Below are 8553 nucleotides of genomic sequence, written 5' to 3'. Positions count from 1 at the left end.
CCAGCCTCCAGACGAGGTGCCGTAGGAGAGACGGGACCACCAACCCTTTTAACTCACCTCCCTCTTCCCGATATAGTAACCCGCCTATTACCTCAAAGCCTTCCTGCCTTCGAGACGTTCCCTCTCCAGGGTCACTGGTTCTCAGCTGCTGGAGTTCCTGGTCCTCCCGTTGAGCTTTTCAAAACTGTGCCACACTCACCAGGGATTCCACGTTAATGTCTTCCCCGCTTTCCCAACAGGAAGGCTCAGAGTTCTCAGCCGCCCATCCTTCCATTCGTTTAATCTGCCTCCTCTCCTCTTCAGTTGCTCGCACTCGTTCTAACACCCTGTAGAAGGGTTCCCATTCCCGTCCTAAAATCATTTCGCACGCTAAGGCGGGGGCCAAGCCCACCCGCAGTTCACCACGGAACTCCATCACCCTAATGGGTACGTAACAGCAGCGGAATTGCATTTCCCTGCCTAAAATGCAGGTCATGTTGATGATACCAGCCTCCTTTCTTCCTTCCGGCGGGGCTAGGTCTGCCCAGAGCAAGGACTGGGAACATCCCACGTCCAACATTGCCCGCACAGCCCTACCGCCTACCCAGGCTGTGACCATAGGGCGGTTCCACCCTTCTTCCGGGCTGGTGAACTCCACACTACAATCCATGGGTTCACCCGTGCCTGTCTCCCTGCCCTTCTCTCTCGTCGGCAGATATCCCATAGGACCACGGCTTAGTTCACTTAGCCCCACTCCGCAGTCCCGGGAGATGTGTCCCGTACGTCCGTATTTATAACAGACTACCCCCTTCGGGGCACCCTTCCTTGGGGCTGCCAGGCCTTCTCCCTTGCTCACCGAACTTTCTCTTGAGACCCGGAGGCCTCGTCCACTCCCTTTCTCCTTCTCTGAGTTAGAAAAAGCCTCTGCCAGGCGCAAGGCCTCCTCGCTGGACCGCAGTTGGTGTCTCCGCACCCATCTCTGGGTGTCTTCCTCTAAGTCCAAGAGGAATTGTTCTAATAATATTTGATCTAATACCCCCGCACGATCGAACTTGCCTGCCAGCAACCATTTCTGCAGGGCATCCCAGAGGGTTTGCAGTAAGCCCCAGGTTCGCTTACTTTCCCTTGGCTTGCGAGCCCTGAATGCCTGCCGATAACTCTTGGGGGAAATCTCTAGCCGATACAAAATTGCAGCTTTGACGGCCTTGTAATCCTGGGTCTCCTCCCTGGATAGTGCCCTGCACGCTGCTTGGGCTTTATCAATCACCAGGGCCCCTAACTGCAATACCACCCCAGTGGCTCCGTTCCAACCCTGTCTGAATGGCCATCCGTTCGAAGGCCTCGATGTAGGCCTCGGGGTCGTCATCTTTAGTCATATGGGGCATCCTAAACAGGGCAGCATTGCGCTGCATCCACTCCTGTTGATGTGCCCCCTGTAGTTGTTGGACTGCCAACAGCTGTCCGATAGCCTGAATCGCTTGAGTCAGCACCTCCACCTGGGCTACTCCCGATGGTTGCGTCTTGTTTTATCCCCGGGTGGGGCTCTGCCCCGTGAGTATCGACGCTGTCGCTGACTTTCCCGGCCAATGCACCACTGTGACGTTGGTGAGCCTCACGTCCAGTAACACCCTCTGTCAGGTAGCCCCTCCCCCTCATCCCACCTGCCACGACTTTGATGTTGTGGGTGATTCGAAGGAGGGGTTCAGTGGAGCTCTTTTACCAGTGGGGTTCCCCGACGCGGGTGTACTCACAGTTGAGGCTTCCGTTGTTCCACGGGGCTCCGCCACCCCTACACCCCGTCCACTCGCCAACCAATCACTTGCTGGTGAGATGGTAACTTGCCGCTATTCGCAGGTCTTCTTGCCGGTAGGTGTTCCCGACGTATGGACCTAGGCTAATGGTCGCCTTCAGTCAGCCTGCCTTAGAATCCTGCTGACCCCGCTGCTAGCTCAGGTCATCTCCCTTTTCCTCCCCTGATCTTAGAAATAATATTCCTCTGGGATGGGGAGGCTTCCCGGACCAATGCCTTGGCCCCAGCAATCCCTGGGGACCACTCCTCCTGCCCCTGCCGGGGTTTCCGGTTCTGGCTTCAGCTGCTGAGCTGATGCAGAGCTGCCTGTCTGAGGCTCTCGCTCCAGGGGAGCTGCAGCACCACCGACGGGCTGCACATCTCCTCTCTCCTTCCCTGGCTCCCCCTGCCACGGGGTTTGCTGGGGTTTTTAAACTTCCCCACGGCAGCCACTGTGGCTGCCGCGATTGGCTCAGCTGTTCCCTTACCAGGAACAGCTGTTTAAACAGCCGGCTCGCGTGGCTGTAATGGCGGCTGCGGCTGCTGCCGCGGCCCCGGCTCTGATGCCGCCGTCCCTCCCGGGGGTAAGTAGCCTGGCCCGGGGTTCCTTTTAGGGGTTGTTGCTGCCCCCCAATCTTCTCTGCCCCCTGTCTGTGCCCATGACGGCGGAATGCCGCCGTCACAGTACTGCTTATAGCAGTGCAATAATGTTACTGTTTTATTATAGTCAGATAAAATGTGCATATCTCTAATATGTTATTTTAGGTAATTGTGGAAAGAAAATAATTCTTGGCATTTTACGTGTTCACAAAACTTTACATTCATTGAAGAATGAGGCTGTCAGACCCCCTCCATCTTACAGATAAGAACCTAAGATGGAGAAGTGCTAAGGTCAATATTTTCCAAAGTAGCCCTGGATTTTGTCACCTCAAATGATGACGTCTTGGTTTGATTTTCAGATATTCTGAGTAGTCAACTTCAATGAAGTTGGTTAGGTTTTAAGACAAAGCTCTTGAAGAAAGTTTGAGAAGTTGAAATTTTTGCCTTCAATGATTTCCAAGCAGCCACTAAGGAGAAGAGGTTAAGGCTATTACCACTATGTTTATTAGTATTTAGGATTCCTTTGGATAATGATTTCATATTGATAAGACCTATAAACATTGAAATTCATGCCCACATAAACCTAAACAGATTGATAAATACCATTAAACTAAAACAAATGTGCTGCTCACGCTGACTTTTACCCTCTTTGCTTTTAAAGAGACTGCATTTAAGGAAGTAGATTAGAAAATAAAACCTCTCCTTCATGTATGAATTGCATTCTTCTGTGAAGAAGCAGACTGCAAAAGTATAAATTTTGTGGGACTAAATGAGGGAAAATTGTTCAGAAGCCCATCTAGTCCAAAAGTCCATGCTATCCATTCCATCATTTGGTCTCTCTTGCATAAATTTTACTGTCTTAGTAATATGACAGTAAAATAATGTCTTAGCTAATTATGAAGAAAATAAATGATTTCTGAGGCCAAAAGAATGAATGCCATAATGACAGAGGATACTAAGGCATGTTCTTCGGTAGAAAGAACATAACATTCAGATATTTGCTCCAAAACCCCACAAGATAGAAATTCCCGCTGCTGTACACACCCCCGGGGGAGTCATGGGGGGCATGTGCCCCCCAGAACTGTGTGCAGGGCGAGGGTGGGATGCTGCTGCAGACTGGCGTGGTGCCAGGATCTTCCTGGCGGGGGTTTGGCCTGGAGCTGTGCTCAGGGCAGGTTGTGGTAATGCTGGGAGGGAGAGTTTTGAGGGACCTTTGGCAAATTCTGGGGTGGCACTGCCACTGCCTGCCCCAAGCGCAGCCCTGGCCCAACCCTCCCCTGCTGAGAAGAGGCCAGCACTGCTCCCAGCCTGCAGCAGCACCCTGCCCTCGCCCCATGCGCAGGCCCAGGGGGCACATGCCCCTGATACCTCCCCTGGGGGTGCGTGCAGCAGAGGGAGCTGCTCCCCCCCACCACACCCAACAGACAAGCCATCCTGCACCCTGCCCCAGCCCCAGTCCCTCCCTCACCATGGGGGCTTTGATCAGCGCCCCCCATACCGCCTCCCTCTCCTCTGCCCCTTCCTCCCAACAGACTTACCAGCTGGACACTGCTGTCCAAACTGCAGAGCTGGCTGTGCGCCTGCTGTGACTACACACACGCACACAACATTAGCGACATTATCGTCCACATCAGCCAAGAAAAGCCAATTGCTGATAATGTCAATTTTCCTTTTATCGGTGCCAATATGATGTGGACTGATGTATTAGTGCACCTCTAATCAACAGATCTACTATAAATTCAATTTTAATTTCTATTTTCCTTTCTATAACTCTGTGGATTGATTGACACATTTTTAACATGAGAATTACAGAATGAGAGACTAAGCTAAAAAAATAATTATAGCAGAATAATGTGATCAGATTGTATTTTTTGTAGTTTAATTTAAAAAACAACCTAGAAGAACCATTAACCAATGGATACATTTTAAAACTTTTAAATAGCTGCTCATATAATTCTATGAATAGCAAAATATTTAATAGGAAATTATTTTTATATTCAAAGAATCATTTTTGTACTTCCCATATATCATACAAAATATATAATTATTTTGGAGATTTTGTTTGACACATGATCTCTTTCTTGCTTGACTGGAATAAAAATGTGTGTGTAAAAACAAATCAATTTAATTCATAGACAAAAGCTAAAATTTAACACTTTGGTTAGTTTCCCAATCCAAGGTCATTTTTGATTCAGGCAGGAAGACTAGTCACCAGTAGGTAAAATATAGGTTGGACAGTTTTTTATATTATTTTCTCATGTTGATGATTTTATGCCAAGAAACTGATCTGCTGCCCTTTCTTGTTTCCACGTGCTGTATCTAGGGGTTTTAATTTTTGTCTTAAAGCCTAGTAGTACAGCCAGTGTACTATTGGTCTCTACACTAGATTTTCTTACTACACAGTGTTAGAAACTCAGCTTTTTGCCACCTCTCATTTACACAACCACGAATTGGTGTAACTCCATATATTTCAATGGAGTATTCAAACCTACTCCATTACAGCAAAATTGAGCTTAGCCCACACCACTTACATGTTGTTCCTTCTGGCCTTGGTACTTCAGTCAAGATTGTAATTTTACATTCTAGCAGTCCTGCACGTATGTAATTTTAGTGTTACTTAGAGTAATTATTACCATATTTTCTTGCATAAAGCATACCCTGGAGTAAGACATGCACATTGTTTTTAAAAGGCAACCTGAAGAAAAACAACAAACTTTCCTTGTAGTAAGTAACTTAGTAACAGCCGCTAGGTTGCCAAGCCAGCTCACTGTTCTGCTTCTTGTGGATTGGGAGATAAATTACTTTCACTTTTGCTCAGCAGAAGCTCAGCAGAAGTAGAAAAACTTTCCTCAGTTGTAATGCCCACCCCAATTCTAGCAGCTGGTTTTTGGAAAAAAAGATGCATGTTATCTGTAAGAATATATGGAATAATTTATGATTGTGTTATAGTTGATTGAGTCTTAATCATCCACCTAAGAAGCTCTGCAGTTGGCTGTGAAATTGAAGTATTTATACTGATAAATCAGAGCAATATTATAGTTTCTTGCACTCTTCTAGGCTTTGTTAGTTTAGTACACCATCCGGCCTAGCATGCATCTAGAGCTATGAATTGTAGCACTGACAATAGTGCTGAACAGTCTAACCCTATTTTACACAGACTTGGACTAGAACTGTAAAGCTCAGATCTAGATATAAACTTACCAGTAATTAGCGAGTGTTTGTTCTGAACCCTTTTCTAGTTCCATATAAATTCCACACTTGCTGTCTGATTTGAAGCACATAAGATATGACTTACATGTGTTCATTATTTGGCTTTCACATTGTGTCTTAATATGTAATAGCATTCCAGTTTTCTGACTGGAATAAAAGCAAAACAATGTCTTTAAAATCTTATACAAGATGAGTGGGATTACCTGAAAGTTACTTTTAACACCTTACTGTAAATAGAGAGAAGGGTTACTCCCCAAGTGACATCTGATATCACTATTTCATGAATCATATCTAAGGACCTACCTAATTCATGGCAGCTGCCTCCAGATTCTGCAATCCTGCACAGTACCAGTTGCCATTTTTGTAGCAGTGTGCGGTGGGGCCCCCCCATGCCTCTGATTGGCTGAGGGGCCACAAAAGTCCTGCTCCTCCACAGAGATTAACAGATGGCCATGTGTCAATCTCTGGGGAGGAGTGGGACTTCCAGAGCCCCTTGGCCAATCAGAGGCATGGGGGGAGGGGTAGGCCACCATGCTCTACTGTGAAAATCTTCCACTTCTTCCCTTCTTCCTCCCTCCTGAGTCTAAAGAGAGATTTTTGGGGGGCTTTATGTAACAGATTGATCTGCTTCCTGAACCAGTAAACCAATAGCCAAGCTAAAATCCAGTCTGCTTGCCTCAAGATATTTCAGCTGCAGAATGACGATTATTAAATTATGAGTTTCCTAGCCTTGGGTCATTTTCCTAACCAGGTATTTGTTTGACTGTAATTATTGTGGTAGGTGACAGAGGGATAATTCTTATTTTCTCAGGGTAGCCTTACTAAATGTTTTCTTTCAACCTAAGTATAGTACTGAGAAGTCCATTACCAATATAGCAAGAATTCATATAAACAAAAATGCAATTGGAAACTTATCTAATATAACAGTTTACTTTTTTTGGAAGAAGAGTAACTGTGTTTTAGATGGATGCACCTGAAGATCATCGAAATTCAGCTGGTTTCCTTTATTTCATTTGAATGTCAACATCTTTCACCTTTTAGGGTGAACTTATTTTATTTTTAAAGCATTCTTATAGTTCACAGAACCATGTCATCAAAGGTTCTGGTAATACATTCTGAGATGCTCTAATTGGTTACACACAAAATTTTTATAAAGGCATAAAAAACACACCAAAGATATTTTTATACTTATAAATGGTATATTTTAAAAATATCAAATATGTTCATAATTTAAATAAGTTATGGAGCTATGTGTAAAAATGCAATATTTTTGTTATCTTACAAAGTCATCAAACAGCTTTGTATGACAGTTGTACACTTACAGTTTAAAAATAACCTGTTACCAAACATGTAACTTTTATACAAAGCAAAATGCACCAGGACAAATTCAGCCTTGGCACAAATGTGTATAATTGTATCAAGTCCCTGGAGTGAAACGAATGAAATAGGTCCACCGTCTTGTCAAATAAATCAAGTTGTAGATTCCCAGAGATAGTCATCACCCTGATACACTTGCAGAATTTCTTGCTAATTCAGAACCACAGTTGTTCAACTGTGCATGTTCACTGGATAAATCAAGTTATTAGCAACAGATTTGCCAGAGAAGTGTTTAATAGAAAAAAAAACTCACCAAGAAAATCAACCTGGTCTTTCCCCCATGGAACTTAAACACACAAAATTTAACATTGAAACCTACTTTTCTTTTGAAAGTACAAAAAATTATTTTTCATCAATGCTGGAATAATTTGTTATGCTAGTATAATGTAATCACCAAATACTTGTCAGCATTTCAACATGCTTGTATTCTCCATGGCCCATTCTTTCAGGTAGAATAAGTATGTTATTATATATTAATCATGGGTATAATTTTAAAATAACTTACAGTTTATATTACTTAACGTATTGGTCATGCACTTTCATTTTGCAAAACATTTGGAATTTTGAAGTGTTCTTTATTTACTTGACAGAAGCCAAACAAGGCAGTTACTGATATACAAATAAGAAACATGAAGACCTCCTCATTATTCTCTATTGTTATTTGTAGACTACGTCGATTATGCTGCATATGTTCCAAGGCATTTTACTAAAATATTGGGTTTGATACCATTCAAAAGATAATTCATCAAATTTCTTGGTAATTTACTCTATTCAATTAGTTAACCTTGAACAGGATTACACTGGGTATAAATTAATGCAGATTTAGATGCACTTACTTTTCTGTGCAGAGAGATATATGTTACATTTGTTGCAAAGTGAATATTTTGTATTAGGTGTCTGTAATTATGTATGATTTCAATCTTTCTAATTCATCTCATATATATTTTAAAAATTAATCATTTGGTACAGGCTCTGCTGCCTATTTTACCCTTCAAATGTTTATTCTTTTTATATTTTGCAATAATACAGTTTAGGTTTCCTTTGCTGGTATCACACTGGATCATTTGGTGAGGATATATTTTTAACAGAAGGACATATAAGGCATAGAAGAATTTTCTTTTTCTAAAAGTTAGTTGAAGGTGTCTTCTCCACATTTCTACCTTTCAATTGTGTTAAATAGCATTAAAACTGGGGGGGAGGGAGCGGGGCGTTCATGAACCAGTGTTCCCTCTTAGTATATTTACCCAAATCATGAAAAGGAGCCACTATAAATATAGTCTTCAACCCTCCAGGAAGAAAAGTTAAGTGGAAGTTCATAGTTTCAAGGCTTTTCCTTCTTGTATAACTTATTTAAACTGTGAGTTGGGAATGAGCTACAGATACCTGCATGCTGTGGATGGAGCCCAACAAAAAGCCTGGGTACTCTGTGAAAAAAAGGTGGTTTGAAATCCTACAGTAGAATCTTTACAATTATGACAAATATATGGTCTCAATTTCTATACTATAAAACTCTTAGAGTCCTGAAACTTCCATCATAAAGCATCTGAGGTCCAAAGAAGCTACACCGTCATCTTGAATTCCCGAACCACTACTGGCTA

This window comes from Alligator mississippiensis, chromosome 11 (genome assembly GCF_030867095.1).
Source record: "Alligator mississippiensis isolate rAllMis1 chromosome 11, rAllMis1, whole genome shotgun sequence".
NCBI classification, from domain to species: Eukaryota; Metazoa; Chordata; order Crocodylia; family Alligatoridae; genus Alligator; species Alligator mississippiensis.
The sequence above is the reverse complement of the archived record's forward strand: the minus strand, read 5'-3'. Positions refer to the sequence as shown.